Here is a 22,639-nt window from a genome sequence, read left to right on the forward strand (position 1 = left end):
GCTGAAGGGTAGGGATAAGATACAGAGGGACCTAGACAAATTAGAGGATTGGGCCAAAAGAAATCTGATGAGGTTCAACAAGGACAAGTGCAGAGTTCTGCACTTAGGACAAAAGAATCTCATGCACTGCTACAGACTAGGGACGAGTAGCTAGGCAGCAGTTGTGCAGAAAAGGACCTAGGGGTTACAGTGGACAAGAAGCTGGATATGAGTCAACAGTGTGCCCTTGTTGCCAAGAAGGCTAATGACATTTTGGGCTGTATAAATAGGAGCATTGCCAGTAGATAGAGGGATGGGATCATTTCCCTCTATTCGGCATTGGTGAGGCCTCATCTGGAGTACTGGGTCCAGTTTTGGGCCCTGCACTACAAGAAGGATGTGGAAAAATTGGAGAGAGTCCAGGGGAAGGCAAGAAAAATTATTAGGAGGCTGGAGCACATGACTTATGAGGAGAGGCTGAGGGAACTGGGATTAGTTAGTCTGCAGAAGAGAAGAAGGAGGGGGGATTTGATAGCTGCTTTCAACTACCTGAAAGGAGGTTCCAAAGAGGATGGATCTAGACTGCTCTCAGTGGTACCAGATGACAGAATAAGGAGCAGTGGTCTCAAGTTGCAGTGGGGAAAGTTTAGGTTGGATTTAAGGAAAAGCTTTCACTAGGAGGGTGGTGAAGCACTGGAATGGGTTACCTAGGGAGGTGGTGGAATCTCCTTCCTTAGAGGTTTTTAAGGTCAGGCTTGACGAAGCCTTGGCTGGAATGATTTAGTTGGTGTTGGTCCTGCTTTGAGCAGGGGGTTGGACTAGATGACCTCCTGAGATCCCTTCTGTCACGGAGTGTGGGCGAGGCAAGGCCCTGCACCCCCAGCTTTCTGTGATTGACCATGACTCTCAGCCAGCCAGTAAAACAGGAGGCTTATTTAGACAACAGGAACACAGTCCAAGACAGGCCTTGCAGGTACAAACAGGACCCCCTCAGTTAGGTCCATCTAGGGGGCCAAGGAGGCCAGAGCCGCATTGGGAGACCAGAGCCCCATCTGGGCTCCCCTCCATTCTCTCAGCCAGCTCCAAACTGAAACTCCTCCAGCCATCTCACTCAGCCTCCCCTCGGCTTCTCCCCCACCCTTTGTCCAGTTTCCCAGGCAGAGGTGGCACCTGGCCTCCAACCCCCTTCCTGGGTTCTCATGTTACGTGCTCAGGTAGACTCCCTCAAGGAAAGTCTCCCATCCCCCATGCAGACAGTCCCAACAGAACTCCCCTGCAATCTTCCCAGGCCAACACTCCCCACTCAGCATTCAAAGAACACATTAAGAACATCCCCACCCTGATATTCTATGATTCTAGGGCCTCATGTTCCTGCCTGCGCTCTGGGCCAGGCTCCCTGGTCAGCCTATGTCTGCAAGAATGCCCCAGGGTCACCCCTGCTGCAGGCCACAGCAGTTGCACAGGTGAGGAGCATCACGTGGCCAGCTGCGGCCCTCGGCTCAGAGAAGGGAAGCAGGGGGCACTGCAGTAGCATTTCAGAATGCAAAGCTCTCCATTTCAGAGTGGTCAGTTTGTCCCTGAATACAGGTCCACTTTCCGCAGACACTTTTCACAAAAACGTTTTATTCAAAACCCAGTCGAGATAGAAAGTCTCTGGCTAGGCCGAGCAGCTGGCAGCTCTCCAGGGACAGACGTCCTTGTCTGATCCCAGTAAGGGGCCAGCGCAGTTCAGAGCGTGCGAGCCGGATTGTGCAGCAGAACTGCCCAGGCCGTTCCCACTGCAGTGACCCTGCCCAGGCCAAACAATCCACCCTTTCAGCACAGGCCTGGTCAAAGGAACCCTTCACTGCCATGTCAACTCTATTACACTTCAGACACAGGCTCTCATTTTAGCAGTGGAGTCTCTTTAACCCGGCCTCAGTGCTCCCCACTTTCAAGACTCACTCCTCGGTTCAGGCCAGAGCAGTCTAATGCCCCCTCAACACCCTGCTCTGCTGTGACTGGAGCCTCAGGCGTGTGGAGAGGAGAGTGGGGTTAGCACCTCTGCATGGACCAGAGGGAAGGCCATTAACACCCTGCCGCGTCTGACTCCATAAAGAACAGGTGCGTGGAGCGTGCGGAATGGCTGGAAAAGTGATTTCAAGGAAACGGCTCTTCTGAAGCTGAGAACTGCTTCACAGGGCTGGCACTGGAGCACGGATGGAGGGACAGCTCAGCCAGCAGCTCCCAACTGTCCTGCTGCTTGCTCAGCACCCTGGCAAGAGGGGAAGCAAGAGAATAAGGGGCTTTGATCTAGTCTGAGCATGTGACGATGCACCCACCCCTCCAGGAGCATAGGAGGGCCAGCCCCATGCTCAGCGAGGATCCCGTGAGCACTGCGATGGGAGCAGATCAAGAAGGGAATGGGACAGAGTCAGCCAATCTCTTCCACCATGAGCACCACTCTTACTAAAGAGCAAACTGCCTTTGCGGGAGTGGGGTCAGAGATCCAGGGCTAGGGGAGAAGAGCCCAGAGCTGGGCTAGGAGGAAGCGCCCGCCAGCCTTGGGGAAGCAGGATTAGCCCATGGGCACAGTCCTTCACATGCAGGCTGGCCACCATTTAAGACCACAGCAGCCTGGCCCTTTACTGAGGCACTGCCACGAGCTGGGTAGAGGACACGCCCATCAGCTCCCACCTTAGCTGGGGGAGAGGTAGACAGCTTCCAAAAGCCAGGCTAAGCCAGCCCCAGTCCCTCCTGCCCAGGGCTGCCGGCTGTGCTGGATCATTCCTCAGCACCATCTCCTCTGCATCCATCTCAAGCAGCACCTGGCTGGGGCACAGGAGTAGGTGAGATGCTGCCTCTGCTCTAGAGGAGGGCTGGCAGGAACTGTGCCCTGCCTCTGTGCCTGGTAGGGGAGATGGAGCTGCTCCTGTCTACTGAAATGCTCTAGATTGCAGGCGCCGTCTCCACCCAGCCACGCTCCTAAGAGCATGCAGCTCAGTGCCAGCAGCTCAGAGGACCTCATCCCCCTCCCCAAACTGGCTACGCCCCCCAGCTACAGATCTGTACCCCTCCCCCAGCTCACCCCCCAGAAACAGCCAACAGAGTTTACTGCTGAGATTAACATTCAACTTCTTCCTGTCCCAATGGTACATCCTCCTGCACTCCGCTATCCCCTGAATGCACAGAACCCCTCCCCAGGAGTTTGGGGGGGTAGAGGTGGGCACCTCCTGACTACAGAGATGGACTGTGTCACTGCCTGGCCCTGCGGATCCCACAGAGACATGCCCAGAGCAGACATACCAGGCTCCCATGGGAGGGATTTACAGAGGTCCCCTGGCCTTGGGCAGAAACAAGGGGCTACTGTCCTGCTCCCACAATGGCAAAAAGCAGGTGATGGAGCAGACACACCAGCTCCCCTGGGCCTGGGAAGGAAGGGCGACTGCTGCTGGGGTGGCTGACACACCAGGCAGTGCAGATGTCACAAGTGAGAAGTGTGTGCGCAGGGATAGGGGTGTGGTTGTGAGACAGAAAGAGAGAGAGAGACCAGAGTGTGCGGGGGGGGGGGGGGAGAGGGGCTGGACTGTGCTATAGCACCCCCGAGTGGTGGGCTCCTGCTGGATTCTCTACAGCCCAGTCCTGGTGGGCAGCAGACTGCATGGCAAACCTCTCGGCATCTCAGCCACCGGCATGAGCACCAGAGCAAGACAAGGCAATTATGAAGTAGGTTCCCCAGTAGCATCTACCCACTCCAAGTTCCCCAGGGACTCGGCCATACTATGGGCACACAGAGCAAGTCCTCCCTTCGTGCCCCCAGCAGCATGACAAGAGCTCCCCAGGCCCTGGAAGGAGCAAATGCAGATGGTGGCTGCTGTGCCTGATAGTCAGGGGGCCAGTAGCCGGAGAGGAGTTGGTGGGCTCTGTTCTATGTGTGCGTGCGGCCCGGAGAGCCCAGGATGCTCCCAGCTCAGCGGGCAGCTTCTTGTACATACTAATAAAGGCCCAGAAATCCAGGGTGGAGAATCTTGGACCCCCCTAGTGTCACCCCAGCCAGGAGACATGGCAGGATTGTCCCTTCTTCTCTAGTGCCTGGGCTGGCTAATTTGGAGCAGCCCCAGAGGTGAAGTTTCTGCCCCTTTTGGCAGACTGACCCACAGCCTGAAGGGCTCTTTCCTGGCAGGAAGTTTTGCTGGAGTTTTCCTTCTGTTAATCTCAACCCACTAGTCTCTGAACCAGCCCTCGCTGGTGCTGACAGGCTTCACGCACCTGGAGCCAGCTGTGCCCCCCCGAGCTATCCAGAGCGACACTCCAGGGCTGAGAGCAGAGTCCCAGGGGCCCGTAATAACAGTGATACACAGGGGCAGCTCGTGGATACTTCAGCCCAACACAAACCATTTCTGGCACACAGGTAGCCTGCTGAGTAGAGGCAGCCTTGGCTAACACAGGCCTCCAGCCCCCAGCCATGCTGCTCCAGGGTGCTGGGCTGCAGTAGGCTAAAGAGACGTGGGGGCCCTAGGGAGGAGCAGGAAGAGATGGCCTTGTGAATGGGGTGTAGATGCTACATGTCAGTTGCAGCTGCTGGCCGCTGAATGGGTGCTGGGTCAGCGAACTGGTAACAGCTGGCCGCAGCGAGACAGCAACTGCTGCTGCCTAGGAGTGCAGGGAATAAAGGAAAGTCACCAGTCCCCCCAACACAGCCTCTGCTCCCATGGCCAAAGCAATAGCTGGCGGGGAGAATATTGACTTTCCCCCTGACAACAGACAAGGGAGGATGGCTGGGACCGCTCAGCCACACAGAGATTGTTGGGAAAGGGTCCCGGCCCTTCCAGTAGGAGAGCCAGAGGCCAGGCAGCCGTAGCTAGGACGCAGCTTGAAAACTACACTGCTCTCACCTCCCGGACCTGGGGCGCTGCGGGTTCTATTTACCCGTGCTGGGAGCCGAGGGCAGCAGCTGGCTCGCTGGGAAAGAGGCAAACGTCAAATCAGCTCCGAAGTTTACAAGAAAAGAGAACAATCCTACAAGAGCTCGCCAACGTCCTATCCCATCAGCTGGCTCCCTGCCCCCGCCCCATTGGAGCTGCTGCTTTCTCCACGGGTCACGGGAAACTTCAAAGGCGGGAGATCAGCACAGTCATGCCAAAAATCCCTCCCCCTCACTCATTTCCCCTGCCTGCTCCTGCTCTGCCGGGGCTGAGGAAGGGGGAACAGCAGCTCTCCTCTGTTAGGAGCATGCAGCCTGCTCCAACGAGTGCAGCAGGAGCTGTGAGCGAAGCCTATGGACCCGACTCACTGCAAGAGCCGGCTATGCCCTTGATCCCTCTGGGCATCAGGTTTTTCCTCTTCCATGGAATGGCTGCTACAGCCACAGCAACCATCTGAAGCCACTAGCTGCAGCCGAACACCCTGGTGAGCCAAACCTGTGCTGGGCATCGGGAGCAGAATGAGCTGAGCACAAGCTCTCCCTGTGCCCTCGCGGCTTTGCACATGCACATGTGTACCTGTGTAGCTGGCAATGCAGGAAGCGTGCACGTACCCCCAAGGCAGGGAGGGTGGGGTGGATAAAAGATTGCTTTGTCCGGAATCCACCGAGTTAGAGAGAAACTTGCCAGACCCAAGATCAGAATAATGAGGCAGGAGGAAACGTACCCAGACTCCCCTAGGAACCGTGGCCCATGCAGTGCTGAATACAAGGCAGACAGTGAAGCACGTGGGCTGTACGCCCCACTCCTGCTGGCTGTGACAGACAAGTGATGGAGCTCAATCCAGGGGCAGCTGGGTGAAACTCTCCGGCCTGTGCTGTGCACAAGGTCCAGCTACGTGATCTAATGGCCCCTTCTGGCCAGAAACACTAGAGTTCGGCTCCTTCTCTCTGGCGCTACAGGTCAGGAGGAAGAAAAGGAGTGAATGCTAGTGCACCCCTAGCTGCAGCAGGTCAGCAGGAAGAGCAGAGGGTGTGCCCAGCAGGGCTGGACACTGGAATCAGCCAGGCTGGGCTGCAAAGAGGGACTGCATGGGGTTGGGGTTTGAGGAATTACAAATGGCCCAGATTTGTAGCCCAGCAAGTCCCACCTCCTGGCTCCAAAGAGTGACCACTAATGATGGCTCGCCCAAAGGCAATGAGCCTCCTATGCAGACAATGCTGTGCTCTCAGTCCCTACAAATCGGTTACCCGTCTCCACCTGTGTAACTAACGAGTTACTGGCATGGGTAGGCACAGGATCCTGTACATCCATTCTTCCCGGGCAGCTCTGCTTGGACGAGCCACTGTAAAAATGGCACCTTCTTATTTCTTCTGCTTATGAAGTGTGGCGCTAGCCACGCCACTTCGGCAGAGCCCTCTGACGAGCATCAGATTTGGGCTGAGAGCAGATGGGAGACAGCAGGGGTAAAGGCTGGCCGCATACGGACCCTGGCCAGTTCAGGTGTAGCGTGGCAAAGCAAAACCAGTCACATGCATCGTCAGAAACCATCTCTCACCGCCAGCTGCAGATCATTCTTCACACCATGTCGACGTTGCAGAGAAATCTGGGCAGGGCGAGTGGGCCCACACCAGGTGCCTCACTCAGAAGCGTGCTCTTGGGTGGTCGAAGAGGCCTGCATACTTTGGTAGGCGTGGGTTAGCCCTTCTCAGCCATTCCAGCTGCAGCATCCTCACACTGGCCGTGTGGAGGAGCCATGTTGCTTAACATGGGAGCCATGCTGCCTGCGTGGGTTGAATGGTCCCAGCGACGATGCACATGGTTGAATATTAGTTTCGTGCCCCTAGCTTCCTGTAAGACTAATGGAGCCCTATGGAACACAATATTCTGCTGCACGGTACCTTCTTACTTCGCAGACCTTTCCCCGGTGCTTCCTGCCAGCAAATGGCCAGCAGCCATTGCACCCTGGAGACAAACGGCTCATCTATTCAGCCTTAGATAAAGGCACGTGGGTGGCTGTCATGGGAAGAGATTGCTAGTTTCTCTGTGTGGGGCTGCACAGGCCAGGCAGGCCTCAATGGTTCTTCAGAGTCTCCATCTCCATCCATGTCTAGCTGTTACGGCTGCAAAGAAAAATTTTCAAAGCGTAACCTGAATGTGACTCAACATGCAGCGATCTCTGCCCAAGTTTGCAGAGAGCCTGAAACACTAGCTCTGAGGCACAAGCCATCCCACTGGTTTAAATGGGATGCCAATGGTGACGGCAGTGTTGACACAGACTATCTCACTGTTTAGAGCATGTAAGGAAGGAGAGGAAATACACTGGGAAGAGCTACACAGCCTCCAGCCAGTGCTCCTTTTGGGTAGGCCGGGCCGCTACAGCAGGGCATGACTGAGCTGAAGGAAACGCTGCTGTTCAGACTTGAGGAGATGCTGCTTTAGGTGGTCAGGCCCCAGCCCTGGTGGGAAGCATGGTACAAACAGCCCCATTCGATAAGCCAGGAATCTGGTGTGAGCAGGCCTGGGCTGGAGCAAGGCTGTGAAGGCAGGACAAGCCAATCAGGGCCGCAGGAAGGAAAACTTCAACCAAGAACTCCCGCATGAGCCTGCAGGGGGTGAGGGGAGGCGGGGTTCTGATCTCCAAAGACCCTCTGCCCAGGGAAAGACTAGCTACCATCTAAAGAAGACGTGGGCGTGGATTTACCACTAGCCAGGGCCAGTCCAACAGGGGACAGAGCCAGAGCTGAGAGTGTAAGGAGCCAGCCATGCTAGGAATACCTATGAGAGAGGGATGGAGAGAGCAGCACAGCATGAGCCATTCCCATCACACCCGCCCAGCCAGGGCACAGCACGGCCGGCACAGCTGGAGTCTGTCCCAGTGCCCAACCCTCAGTTCCAGCCTGGGCTTTTTGCCAGGCACCGCCTCAGCATGCAGCACGCCCAGAAGAGGGAGGGAGCTGCCAGGTCTCTCTGGAGCAGAAGGCTGGCATGTTGCTGCCTTGCTGGGATGTTTGCTCATTGCCCTCCCCACCAGGCAGGTCGGCCTCCCCTCTCACTCCTTCAGCTTCCCTCGGGGCTCCCAATGGATGGAGCGCATGCACTGCAAGGAACCTGTGCAAGGCCTCTCCACAAATGGGATGCTTCCGCCCCTCCCTGAGTCCCTGGGGCAGGGGAGGGCACAGACAACGCAGAAGCCCACGGGGCACATGGGCAGACGAGGGTCAGGACTGCCACGTGTGGACAACAAAGCCCTCTACATGCACGCTGCACAGCACAGGCAGCACAGCAAGCTACATGCCGCAGCCCCTCCTCTTCTGCCCTCATGCCTGCCCATTCCCCATGAACAGGGCCCTGCCTGCCCAGCGGGACCGCCTCCAGCAGGAACAGCACCCTGGCAGCCCTTGGCTTCTCCTGAGACTGCCAGCTGGTGAGAGCCAGGGACTCATCTCCCATGGTCTCATGTCAACAGCTGCACTGGCAGGGGTTTCAAGCTGTGGTGTGGAGGCAGAAGGTTGCATATCCTCATGAGCAGGCCCCTTGGGACAGCTATAGTCACCTCGACACAAGAACAGAGCAATCTGGGTGCAACCTGGCAAAGCGCTGCCCCCATTCTAGGTCACAATAAATAAAAAAGATATCCAACTCCTAGAACTGGAAGGGACCTTGAAAGGTCATCAAGTCCAGCCCCCTACCTTGACTAGCAGGACCAAGTACTGATTTTGCCCCAGATCCCTAAGCGGCCCTCTCAAGGACTGAACTCACAACCCTGGCTTTAGCAGGCCAATGCTCAAACCACTGAGCTATCCCTCCCATCTCCAGAAGTGGGTTTGCCATAGACACCAGCCCCAGAGGAGCCACCTCACCCCAGGCATTCACAGGTCTGGCCTTTTGCAATCACCGGACGGCATCCCGGGACATTTCAGCACTCAGTGGGATGCAGTCCCCCAGCCCGGCTGGGACAGATTCCAACAGAGCAGCCAGTGGAGAGTGCATCCTGCCATGACTCTGCTGGCTGGTGCTTGGTCAGGAAGAATCCTGCCTTCTCCACCATCCCAGATCTCCCCTGGTGGCCCCTGCCTACAAACCAGAAGTGGCTCATGTCCCTGTTGAGGCGGGACAGGCCAGCACATGGGGGAAGCTGCTGCTGCTCTCCAAGCCAGTACTTCATTCAGAGGAAAAAGCATAAGGGCCCTGCCTGGTCCCAGTGGTGGACGGCTCCCGCCATACAGTACCCAAATCAAACACCACTGTGTCTTCTTGGCTCCTCCTCCGCTTTCACATCTTTGCAATACCAAGCAGCATTCTTGTGAAGGACAAGTGAGGGGGAGAAGAGAAGAGAAGAGGAAATATAAACAGTCTTGTACAGTTACACTAGGGAACAGAAGCTTGAGAGCCTGTAGTATGTGTTACTATAAATAGACAGCCCATAGCTAGGCCAACTTTTTCGGAGCTTCCCACGGCCTCCTTGGGAATGTGGGATACAGGGGACCACTCTCCGAGCATGAAGGAAGTTTGGCTACCGAGAGTGGGAGTCAGGTACCCCCTTGGTGACCTCCACATGGGATATTACGTCAGCCAGGAGGTGGGAGGAGAGAAAATTAAACCTCTGTGCGCTGCCGAATCTTTTCTCACCAGCCCCCTTTCCTGAAGCAATCCCCAGCCAGCTGAGATCTGACATCACGGCAACCATAGGACACTCCCCAAGACCAGCTGTGACAGGAGACTTAGCAGAGCCGGATGGGCTCTCATGCAGTGGGGATTCCTGGGCGGATCCAGAGGGTCGTGGAAGGATCTCCCAAGCAGAGGGCTGAATTCCCACGATCCGAGGTGTTATTTCTTTGGCTTTCTCGTTGTTTCACCACATGGGTTGTGAGGGCAGCGGCCACGCTGACGGGCCACGGCAGACTCAGCTCACCACTCCAAGACAGGCATTTGCAGTGGTCTGCTGCTTAGCAGCAGGAGCAAAGGAGCGGCTGCAGCATCCATTTGATGCTGCAGAAGAGGAGCAAAGCCCAAATGAGACGTCAAAAAAGGGATGTTTGAGAGCACAGACTGGGGAAAAGAAACCTCACAAGGAACGAATGATGCCAGTTGGGGTGCACCTTGTCAGCAGCCAGGACTCCTGGTTGTTTCCAACCTGGTTAGCAAAGAGCATCATCTCACACCATAACCCAAATCAGAAGCAACCCTGACTGCAGCAATAAGACATTTCTCCAATGCCTTTCCTCTCACAACTTCCCAAAGCATTTTGAGCACTATTCAGGAACTCTCTCACCTACCGGTGAAACGCGGCTGCATCTAGGGCAGAAAGCAGCCGCTGCTGAACACAGGAAGAGAAGAATACGGTTACCCCCTTGGAAATGGAGTGGCAATTTAAGTGGGCAGAGGGTGATTGTCTCCTGTGAAGTTTGCTAGGCACAAGTCAGAGTGCTAGCTTCTCTGCAATACTCACCTGCGAGCAGGACTTTGTGCTGGCATTCATGGGAAAGAGGGCACCTCCTGCAGCACGCTGGCAGCCGGCTCAGTACCCACCTGGGGGAACGGCACCACCAACTGGCTCGCCAATGGCATTTCCCGGACTCTCTCTGGGAGAACTCTGACACGGAGTCCCCGGGCGATGCTCTGGAACTGCTCCCCACCAAGCCAGTTAGGACTTTGGGGAGCCTCCTCTCCCTTGGAGTAGACTGTCTCCAGGGCAAGAAGCTCACATGTCTTCACCTCCTGGGTCTCTCCTTGGAGCATTCAGCATCCTCTGCCCCTCCGTGCGCTTCCCACAGCGAGTCCGCCCAGGTGGGGTCCTGTGGAAGCCAGAGGGTCCTGCACCCCTACTTCGCAGTCAGACGTGACTCTCAGCCAGCCAGTAAAACAGAGGTTTATTTGATGACAGGAACATGGTCTAAAACAGAGCTTGTAGGTACAGAGAAAGAGACCCCTCAGCTGGGTCCATTCTGGGGGGAAGTGAGCCAGACACCAACGTCGGCACTTCACTCCTTGTCTCCAGCCAGCTCCAGACTGAAAACCCCCTCCAGCCCCTCCTTCTCTGCTCAGTTCCTTTCCCTGGCCAGGAGGTCACCTGATCTCTTTGTCTCCAACACCTTCAGTTGGCACCTTTGCAGAGGAGGGGCCCAGGCCATCAGTTGCTAGAAGACAGTGTGTCAGGCATTTAGATGCACTGGCCCTTTGCTCTGCAGCAACCATACACCCTTATCCCAACACCTAGATACTTAAGAACTTCATAGGGGACACAGAGACACCACCACAGTATTCAGAGAAAACATTAAGAACATTCCCAGTTCGTCACAAACTCCCACCCCAGTTGTGAACAGTTCAAGCCCGTGCCCCAGGGAGTAGTGCTGGATCTCCTCACGGCATTCTCTGGCGTACTGGAGCTTCTCCCACTGCCCTTGGGGGAGCTATCCCTGCCCCCAACAGATTGACCCATCAGGAATGGGGTTTCACGCCCCCCCCCCTCATTCTGCAGCTCAGCTGGTATCCGTTTCAGAGAAACCACTCGATTCTGGTCCCCTTTCCAATCGATCTGCAAGCAGAAGGATCACAGCTGGGTACAGCCTAACTGTGACAGTCACACGTACAAAGACACAGCTCCTCCAGGCCCTGCAGAGAGTGAGAGACCCCGCCCCGGCCCACCCCCCAGCCATCAGAGCAAGGCAGCCAGCACAGGACCTGGAACTCAGTACCCCAGCCAATGCTGCACAGTCCAGCAAATCCCCCTCAACCAGCTTCACAGCAGCACTTCCTGCACCTAGCATTTCCAGCTCTAATAGCAGTTGAGGGAGCAGAGACGCTCGCCCCAGGCAGGCCTCTAATCCCAAACCCAGGGGGCACAGCGCATAGGGGCAGGCTGCTGGAGTCGCGGTGAGGGGAGCAGCAGAGCCAGCAAGGGGCCGCTGGAGTCACCGCTCACATAATTGCTGCCTGGGCATCAGGGGAGTGAGTGGAGAACCCAGACGGGAGGCCAGCTCCCCTCAGCCCAGCTGCCTTTGCCAGGAGGCTTATTTCCGTTTACTGACAGTCCTTTAGAAACAGCAGCTCGGTGACGTGCACAGCAGGCCCTCTGCCCTAGTGATCCACTGCCTGGCATCTGCCTGCTTCCTGAGGCCATCGGGGGTGCCAGCCTCAAAGCAGAGGGCTGCCAAAGCCCTGCACTCCAGAGGGAGCAACCCCCGTGCTGAGAACTGCTCCCTGAACTCCTCAGGCTCCCCAGCGAGGAGGGACGGAGACACTTGTCTGCCTCTGAAACACGTTTGGGACACACTCTAGGCAGTGCATATTAGTACTAGAGACTCACCCTCAACCCCCAGGGTCAGGTCATCATGTGTGTGTTTCCCCTTCTGGGCTGGGGAGTGGGGATGGTCAGAGTCCCTCCATACATGATGGCAGCCTTCTCTTTACTGCTCTAACCATGGGGCTCCTCCAGTGGTTGGTAGGGGGACCTGGGCCCATCCTCTACTCCACATCCCAGCTCAGGGGCCCTCCGGTCACCAGCCCAGGGCTGGAATGTCCCAGCTTGCTTCTATTCCCTGGAACCGTCTCCTACCTTCCTGGCTTCCCACCTCTCTGGGTTCACCAACCTCACAACTCCCTTCTCCCAGGCAGTGACCATGGCCTGCCCTCTGTAGTCCTCAATACACCTCTGCCCTCTCAGGGAGTGATGGGAGTCTGCTACCCTGCAGCCCCTTCTGTTCCCAGCATCCTGACTTATACAGGCTGCACTTGTCCCTGCCCCGCTGAGCCTTGTGTCTAAAGCCCTGCTTGTCTCCTCCTCCAGGCACAGCCAGGGCAGTTAACTGGCTCCCTTAGTCATCTTCACCCCCCACCATACACCCCCAGCACCAGCACTCTCCTTCCCCCCCACCCCCGGTACACCCACATTACCGCAGCAGAGAGCCCGGCACAAGTGTTACAAAGACAGAAGATCTAGCCAGTTCCGGGGACACACCGAGAGCTTGGAAAGGGCATTTCCCGGTCTGGCCTGTGTTCTCGACTTCCTTGTCTGCCATGATGCAGTGCCCCCTCCCCCCACCTCCAAGCAGAGAGGCAAAGTTACCATCTCCTACCATCCCGTGTCTCCACCTTTCCTGTTCCCGAGCTTCTGCCAATGGCTCCTGGGGCATCTTGCACAAGGGCAAGGAAAGCACTTGAGCTCCAGCGCCCTGCCACCTGCCCACGCCTCAATTTCTCTCTGTACCAGGCCCCCAGGACCAGTGATTCACCTCCAGGTCATGACAGAGGAAGCAGAGCTGGCTTGGAGGCTCACTTTCACCTAGTAGCCCCCAGCCCTGACCCCTACCTCCCTGGCCAGGGTCTAGAGCCAGCACACAGAGCTAGGGGGAGGAGAGGTACACAGTGCTCAACAGCCGCCAGGGCATGGCTCTGGAGGAGGCTGCCCCAGCTGCCCACGGCCTTAGGGAGTGCTGCTGGGCCTTGGTGCCTGGGGAGGGGAGAGGCAGTTTGGGGGAGGGGAGGAGAAGCTGGGAAAGGATTGAGGGGATTGACAGACGCTGGGTGTTTGCTCCCAGGACGCGTCACGTGCACCTCCCCACGCCCCCACTTCCAGCACCGCCCCCACCCAAGGGAAGTTTCTCATGAGAAGACGCTGCATTCTTGCATATCCCACACGGGCCACGCTTGCTGGCTTCCCAGTGAGGCTCATTAACACAGCCTTGTCCCCGCTCCCTAATCGAAGCCAGGTGCCGGCCAGATGCACAGCTGGGGCCACTCAGTACTTGGGCAGCACATGAGTGAATGAGTGAGTGGGCGAGCGAAGGGGAACAGGGCTGGGTTCCTTTACCACACCCCCGCTCAGCTCACAGCAGCTTTCCCCAGCAAGCCTCCCCCACTCACCAGCCAGGGGGACTGGGGTAGGGGGCAGGGCTCTGTTTGCACCAGCAGGGCCCTTTGCAGAATCATTTCAAGGGAGCACACAAGCTTGTCCTATCCCTAAGCTAGGTGGAAACGTCACTAGCTCCTGCACTCAGAGCGGTGCTTGGCCCGGCCTCACGCCTAGGGCAAAGCAGGCCCACTGCCTTCCACTGAGAAATCACAGCCCCAGAGCAGGGCCACCTGCTTCCTAGGGCACCTCCCAGTGTCTCCCTACCTCCACCCTGCTCTCTACTCAGATCTAAGTGTACCTCCTCTTCTACCAAAAAGCAGGAGACCCAAGGCCTGGGGACAGCAGACATCGAGGGCCCGGTGGTGGCATACAGAGGGGGCGAGACGACGGAGAGCGTGGCCCTGAAGAGGCACCTTCCAGGACAGCTGAACTCACTCTCCTGGTTGCTTTGCTGTGGCTCCCAACCCCTCCCTCCCTGGCAGCACAATGCTGGGAGCCAGATTCTGCCCAAGCAGGAGCTGTTCCTCACAGCTAGCCAGGTGCCTGGTCCTAGTGGCCATGCCCTCACAGCCACCCAGGGCTGCCTCCAAGCTGCTGGGGCACTCCAGCCCTTCCCTGCTGTCAGGCTAGCACTTGTGTTAGCACTGTGGGAGGCAGGTCACCAGGTCATGCATACCCCCTGCCCCGGCTTGCCCTCCGCAGTGCAAGAGCTAGTGTAAGGTCAGCAAGAGGGAAGTACTGGCGACTCCCAGTGCTGGAACTCCCACACCCCCAACTGGTTACATTAGAGCAGCTCAAGGTGCAGGAGCTGTATTTGAATGTCCTTCCCAGCGTGCCCATGCAACCCACCTCTAGGCCTGAAGGTGCCTCAGCACCAACCTAGGCTCCACAGCAGGGTACACCCTCGCATGCAAGCCAGCAAGGATCCCCTCAGAACAACCTCCCCTGCAGACACACCTGGCAGGTACAGAGCTGGCACTGTCATGCTGCTGTGTAAAGGGAACAGCCTCCGAGCCCCTGCCAGCTCAGAGCATGGCGCTTTTCCAAGGACGACTCCTTCACTCACTTCATCCAGCCCCATGGCCTGCCCTGGCAATGACCTATACCCAACTCTTCAGAGCAGGAGCCCCCGCCCCACAGACATACCCAGCCAGTCATTCCAACAGCAGGCGCTGGCACTAGGGAGCTCAAGGGCAGCATCTCATAAGTAGGTGGGGAGTGGGTAGGGCCTTGGGGGAAGAGATAGAATGGGGAAAGGCCTGGGGTGGAGCTGCAGATTGAGCCCCCTCAGCACTTTGAAAAGTCGGTGCCTGTGAGCCCTTGATTAGCAAGTGGGACTGTTCTTAATGTTTCCTCTGAATACTGTGTGAGTGCCTCACTTTCCCCTATGCATTTCTTAAGTCTCCAGCATGCATAAATGGCTGACACACTGTCTCCTGGCAACAGGTGGCTGGGGCCCTTTCCCCCGTGCAAGGGGATGGCTAAAGGCGAACAAAGATCAGGTGACCTCCTGGCCCGCGAAAGAGACAAAGGCCAGAAACGAGGGGCTGGAGGGGGTTTCAGTTTGGAGCTGGCTGGGGTCGGGAAGTGAGGGCAGACGGGGTTGTCTGGCTTGCTGGGCCCCAGAATGGACATGGCTGAGGGGTCCCATTCTCTGTACCTTCCAGCTCTGTTTTAGACTGTGTTCCTGTCATCTAATAAACCTCTGTTTTACTGGCTGGCTAAAAGTCACATCTGACTGCGACGTGGAAGTGCATGCAGGACCCTCTGGCTTCCCCAGGACCCCGCCTGGGCAGACCTGCTGCAGGAAGCACGTGGAGGAGCATATGCTGAATGCTCCATGTTCAGACCCAGGAAGGTGAAGCCGTGTGAGCTTCTTGCCCTGAAGACAGTCTGCTCCAAGGGAGAGGAGGCTCCCCAAAGTCCTGACTGGCTTTGTAGGGAGCATTTCCAGAGCATCGCCCAGGGACTCCATGACAGCAAGTCATCGAGGTACGGGAAGACTAGGATTGCTTCTTGTCAGAGGGAAGCCACCACTACCACCAGGACCTTTAAGAACACCCTTGGGGCTGAGGAAAGGCCGAAGGGAAGCACTTGGCATTGGAAATGATCTTGGCCTATAATGTTGGAAAGAGGCAAGGTGAACTCCAAAGGGGGAGGTGGGCTAATGGGTACAACTATAAATCCAGAGGTGCAAGGGGATTTGAATCCTCAACCAACCCATCAAAACTACTCGTTCGAAGATGGCTGGGTGGTTGTGGAAGGCATTTGGGTGACCCTCTTTCCCTAAACTCAATGTCTTGTCGGGGGTGGAAGGGAGAAAAAAAAAAAGTCGGTGGATATATGGAACCCAGAAAGCTGAGCAGGATGTAATCACTGGGCAGTCTGTGACCTACTGAATTGTTTCTTATTTGTAGGTGTAGCTATGTCTGGGGATAATAAAGTAACCCTAGAGTCCATTAGTGTGTGCAAGGACTCATCCTCTGAACAGCAGGGCCTGGGGCAGACTCTCAGCCACAGTAAACCAAGCCCCTCTCTAGGTAGATACACTGGTTCCTTCCCTTGACTGTTCCCACCTACACCCCCAGCAGGAAGATCGGCAAATCCAAACCAAACTCTGAGCTTGGAATCTGGAGACCTAGGGTGCTCACCAGGTGGTCTTCCTGCATTTGAAACTGAGACAGTAAGATGTGGCTGCTCTGGAAGCTGGCTAGGGGAAGGCTGGCATTTGGTGGAATGAGGATAATCAGTGGGATACAGTAATACAAGGGTACCAAATACCCAGGAACAACAGAGTAGGTCATGCTAACGGGGGAGTGGCACTACAGGTTTAGAAAAAGCAGCCAAATAAGGAGAAAATCTTAAATGAATCAGACAGCTCCATAGAATCTCTGATAGCTCTGTGGGCGGCAGTAGGGGGTGTCAGTCCAACACCTGCACCACAGTGGCTGACAGCTCCGTGGTGTCTGGGAGTTCTGGGGCTGGTGGCTCAGCATGCCAGGTCCCCACCCCTGCTGCCCAAGGGGGCTCTGGGGCTGGTGGTGCCAGGGCCCGCAAAGCCCATGGTGGCTCAGAGCTCCAGGACCCCTGCTGGCTGACAGCTCCGGCCTCCCACTCTGGGGCTGAAACAGAAAATTTCATGGAGGTCTCTGAAAGTCATAGAATCCATGACCTCCATGACAATCTTATCCTTAATTAGGGGGATTTCAGCTATCCTCATTTTACTGGGAACATGTCACCTCAAGATAGGATGCAGAGACAGTTTCTAGACAGCATTAATGGCTGCTTCTTGGAGCAGCAAGTCCTTGAACCCTCAAGGGGAGAGGCCATTCTGGATTTAGTGCTAAGTGACGCACAGGATCTGGTCCAAGAAGTAACCGTAGCTGAACAGCTCAGTAATAGTGACCTTACTGTAATTAAATGTAATGTTTGTAGGGGGGAAAATGCCAAAAAAAAAAAGCCACCACTGTTGCATTTAACTTTAAAAAAAAAAAAAAAAAAAGAGGATTACACAAGAATGAGAATGCTAGTTAGATGGAAACTAAAAAGCGCAGTCACAAGGGTACAGTGACTGGAAATTACTTAAAAACACACCCTAAGTGAAGATCAGACTAAACATATATCCCAAATCGAAAACACCAGGAGGACCAAAAGAGGGCCACCATGGCTAAAGAGCAGAGTAATGGTGGCCATTAGAGGCAAAGAGGCATCCGTTACAATTTGGAAGTCAAATCCTACTGTGGAAAATAGAAAGGGGCACAAACTCTGGCAAGTAAAATTTAAAAGTATAAGTATGAATTTGAGAAGCAACTTGCTAACGATGCACAAACAGTAATTTTTTTAAGTTCATCAGAAGCAGTTCGCCAAGTGGGCAGCTAGGCCACTAGATGACACAGGAGTTAAAGGAGCGCTCAGTGAAGACAAGGCCATTGCAGAGAAGTTGAATGAATTCTTTCCATCGGTCTTCATTGCAGAGAAGGTGAGGGAGATACCAACATCAGATCCATTCTTTTTGGGTAACAAATCTGAAGTACTGTCCAAAATTGATGTGTCAATAGAAGAGGTTTTAGAACAAATTGATTAACAGTAAAAAGTCACCAGGACCAGATGGTATCACCCAAGAGTTCTGAAGGAACTCAAATATGAAAATGCAGAACTACTAATTGTTCTGGAAATTACCATAACCATGAAATCAGCCTCTGTAGCAGGTGACTAGACGGTAACTAATGTGATGCCAATTTTTAAAAAGGGCTTCAGAGGTGATCCTGGCACTTAGAGGCTGGTAAACCTAACTTCAGTACAGGGCAAACTTATAGGAACTATAGTAAACAGAATTATCAGATTCAGATAAACCTGATTTGTTGGGGAAGAGTCTTTTTGTAAAGGGAAATTATGCCACACCAATCTATTAGAATTCTCTGAGGGGATCAAAAACATGTGGATAAGGGTGATTGAGTCAGTTTATTGTATACTTGGATTTCGAGAAAGCCTTTGAGGAGGTCCTTCACCAAAGGCTCTTAAGGAAACTAAGAAGCCATGGGATAAGAGGGAAGGTCCTCTCATGGATCAGAAGCTGGTTGGAAGACAGGAAACAAAGGCTTGGAGTAAATGATCAGTTTTCACAATGGAGAGAGGTGAACAGAGGGGTCTCCCAGGAATCTGTACTGGCACTGTTCAATGTATTCATTAATGATCTGGAAAAGGAGGTGAACAATGAAGCAGCGAAGTTGGCAGACAATGCAAAATTATTCAATATTGTTAAGTTCCAAGCAGACTTCAAGGAGTTACAGAGGGAATCTTACACAACTGGGCAACAAAATGACAGATGAAATTCAATGTAGATGATGCACATTGAAAAAAATAATCAACTATGCATATAAAATGATGGGGTCTAAATTAGTGGTTATCACTCAAGAAAGATCTAGGAGACACCCGTGGATAGTTCTCTGAAAACTTCCACATAGTGTACAGCAGCGGTTAAAAAGACTAACTGTATATTAAGAACTAGTAGGAAAAGGATTGATAAAACAGAAAATATGCCACTATATAAACCTCTGATGCGCTCACACCTTGAATACTGTGTCCAGTTCTACTTGTTCCATCTCAAAAAGGATATAGAAGAACTGGAAAAGGTTCAGAGAAGGGCAAGAAAGATTATCAAGGCTCTCATAGGAGAATAAAAGATCAGGACTGTTCATCTTAGAAAAGATACTATAGTTCCTCTCCTCCTGCCCTCTAGTGCTGAGGGGACAGACACGCATAGCAGAAATCCACCACCACAGCTGGCACCAGGGTGCTGACAGCTTCAGCAGAACGATCAAGGCTTGAATAGCTCAGAGACCGAACTCCTACCCCACCCCGACCCCCGGAGCGGACCTGAAGGTCAACAGAGAGGCACCTTGTTGAGGGAAGTTCACGTCGCCCTAGCCCATACTATCCCTGTCCTAGGGAAAGACAGAGGCGCCCCGGCTGCAGGGCTGCCAGTCAGGCACCAACATTCCATGCGGTCACAGCCAGAATCCCTGGCTTCTTGTTTGCATTGGCCAGATTGCTGCTTCTTTAATTTAAAAACAGTCAGTTTAGCGAGACAGTCCTGAGTAACTGCAGTACCCAGGCTCTAAGAGGAAAGGCTGTGACCATTCTATGCCATGAAGGATCAGAACATGCCTATGGCGTCAGAGGTCCGGAGCCTCCCGATATTAACGTCACAACTTTAGCATCAGATTTTAAGTTACATCCTGCCCCTATTTCTGTCACATCAGTGGTTCCAGCTGACCTGGAAAACTCATTGCACTGGTGCCCTGGTAGCTGCCATGCAAACTGGGTCATGTCAAAAGACAGAGCGCAGCAACCCACTGCTTTCCACAGCGGCCCTGAGATGACACCATTTCATAGCAGCTCTGGGCCACAGGAGAAGCCCTTCCAAGTAACCCAGACACTCCAGCAACAGGAAAATCAGATTTTATTCCTCTTGGCTAACTAAATCCTGTGCAAACTCTCAGGATTTATGGCATTTTAAAGGTTTTCCCTTCAGCACAATATAATATGTGGCATTTCTAGAAGACTAAACAGCTTCATTAGTTATGAGCGAGACTGGATTATGGCTGCAACTCAGCGTTTCTTGGTAACTGCCAAGAAGGTGCATGTTTCTCTTGGCAACCCTGAACACAGATGAGGGGCTTGCACTGGACACAAACACAGATGGACCAGACGGCAGAGGAGGCAAACTGCCTACTTTCAACAACCACCATCATTCACACAATATTTTTAATAACTCAGCTAGACGGGGTCCACCCTCTCTGGGAGACTCGTCTGGAACTTGCCGAGCTCAACCCTTGCTAACGTGCCATTATACAACCAGACAGGGTCTCGCAGAGAATAAATAGGGGGCGCTCTGGAGTAGCACACCAGCAGGGAGAGACTAAGTGCTTTGCAGCAGTGTTGGGAGTATACCTGGAGCAGTGGGAGGCAAAGATGCAGTTCAAAAAGTGAACATTTGCCATTCCAGATCGTGTTAGCTGCTCCACTTCCCCACGAAGGCACTGTGCATATAGCCACCCCAGGGGAGAGAGGGGCTGTGTACAAGCCAGGCCTACGCAAGATGCTTTGATTGGCACCGGAGCAATGTGTGATAAAAGGCAGTCAGGGCTTAAAACACAACAGTGGTGCAGCTGTAGCAGTGTAGCATAGACACGGTGAGGATGCATTCTGCTGTCAGCATACGTTAATCCACCTCCCCAAGAGGTATCCACATCAGGGGTCAGGTCAGTATACCATCGTCCCTCGGGGGGGTGGATCTTTCCCACCCCCAAGAGACGTAGCTATAGCTATGTACATTCAGAGTGTTGCTGAAAATCTTATTCCCTCCGTGCCCTTCATCCTGGGAGACCCCACCTCCCTCGCTGCTGAGCATAGCCACCTCAGTGTTGGAACATAGCATGGCTGCGGAGGGGAGGCAGGCTAGTGCAACAAATGGAAAAGAAGTCAGGCCAGGACCCTGGAGCTAACACCTCTGACATGCAGGAAGGATGCTCTGGGATAGATGATAGCCCCAGGTGGTCAGAGTTAAGGCTCTTCCAGCAGCGGCGAGTCCTCTAGCACCATGCTGGTGCACCGGTTCAATAGCCACGATGGAACAGCACCACTTGCTGAATCAGAGACACCATTTCCTGCAGCAGCCTGGGTTTTCTGTCAGTGGCACCCATCCAAATTCTGACCAGGCCTCATCATACTTAGCCTATGCCACCTGATGAGAACAGCTCAAGGAGGGCATGGTTGTATGACCCAGCTAGTTCAGACAGCGCTAAGGGCCGCCCCGTGGGATGACCCAGCCAGCAAGGGATAGGAACCTGGCAGAAACTGATCACTCAGCCCCAAAAGGGAGGGAGGTCCCGCACCCCCTGACAGCCAGCCAGCCTTCTGACTAGTCCCAGGGAGAAGACCACAGGCTTGTGCGTGAGCGGCGTCTCCACCACCTCCCACAGAAAGGTCTGAGCAGCTGAAGCAATTTGTTGAGACAGGCTGAAGGATGGGGCAAGGGCGACTGGCTACCAGCGCAGCACTGAGATGCAGGCCAGCCCATACTGCCTTGTCCCAGCTAGCTGACACCCAGGCGCCCCAGGCTCACCTCTACTCAGCCCCTCATGTGCAGGCTACTGGCAAGCACTCTGAACAGCCAGCAGCCCTTTAACCACCAAGGCCAGGTGGCATGGCTCTCGACTCTGCAGCGAGAGGCTGCATTTCGCTGCACTCTGGCCAATAATGCATAGTTAATCCCCATTCCTGCAATGGGGAGGGGTACAGGAGAGGGAGTTCTGCCCACTGCCAGCACCTGGACAGAAACCCAGCAGAGCAGACTGTCAGCTCCTGGCACACAGGCCTCTAGTGCTGGTGCTGAAGAGCAATCTCCACTGGCTGCAAGCAGTATTACTGCAGCGAGTTCTCGACAGGCCACAGCCATGAGGCTGGCGATGAGCTTAACTGGCACAACCCACCGTCCGTTTGACGCCATGCGTGACTGGGGAGACCGCACCAGCCGATGTCTTACCTGCACACCTCCCACAACAAAAAGCAAGGCCTAACATACAATGGTAGAGCTGCAGCATGAGCAGTTGGAGGGTGTGGACACTGGAAGTCCTGGAAGGAAACACAGGCTGGGCACACAGAGGAAGCCACTACTTCTTTCCCCTCCTCAATGCTTCCTATAACTCAAGCCATCCCAGGGAGTAGAGGGACCTCAGCTTCCCAGAAGCCACAAGAGACCTTAAATAGGGCTGTTTAAACTCCATGTTGAATGCAGCTCCGACCCCATTATTTATTTTCTAATCACTGCGTTTGCTGAGTCGGTCTGAGCTGGTCAGTCAAAATTCAATGGCATTGAAGCTATTTCATTCAGCTGCTGGAAAAACCTGGAGGCAAACAACCCATGTGGGAGCCACCTCCCTCCCCGCTGGAGCTGGGGCTGCTGATGGGCCCCGACCAGTCGCTTTGAATTCACAGAATACCAGGATCAGGATGAAAGGGGACTGTAGATTGGAAGCAGGTGTCCCACACTGAAGTCTTCACGGCCTAAAAGCTTCCCCATGCTCTGTGCAGAGAGCCTTGGGGAAGCCAAGAAAGGAGGCTATGCCAGAGGAGGAGGCGGCAGCAGGCAGAACTTCACCAGGCAAAAAGACAACCAGAGCCCGCGGCAGCCAGCAGCCATTCCGGGCATCCAAGATTCAGTGGTTTAGGCGTATGAACACCCAGAGGTCGGTACAGTTCTTCATCCCATGCTGAACAGTCTCTGTTGAGCTGCACGGAGCACACCCCACCGCAAGGAGCTGAGTCTAACGATATCCTTCCAAACCCTGGTACCTCTCCCAAATATCAGACCCCAGCAGCAAAGATCCCATACAGACAGGCT

At 54.6% G+C, this 22,639-nt stretch overlaps 1 protein-coding gene across 3 annotated transcripts in view; it reads right to left on the reverse strand.

Annotated features, from left to right (window-relative positions):
* CORO7 (coronin 7) overlaps positions 1-22,639 on the reverse strand; it is a 182,941-nt gene that overhangs the window by 127,946 nt on the left and 32,356 nt on the right. Inside the window, exon 1 of one of the 3 annotated variants that reach the window (XM_050968144.1) lies at positions 21,782-21,842. The exons of the other annotated variants lie outside the window; for them this stretch is intronic. The gene's annotated coding sequence lies outside the window, so the exon portion shown is untranslated. Of the gene's footprint in view, positions 1-21,781; positions 21,843-22,639 lie in introns of those variants that run through there. 3 annotated transcript variants of the gene reach the window in all.

Source organism: Gopherus flavomarginatus, chromosome 9, assembly GCF_025201925.1.
Source record: "Gopherus flavomarginatus isolate rGopFla2 chromosome 9, rGopFla2.mat.asm, whole genome shotgun sequence".
NCBI classification, from domain to species: Eukaryota; Metazoa; Chordata; order Testudines; family Testudinidae; genus Gopherus; species Gopherus flavomarginatus.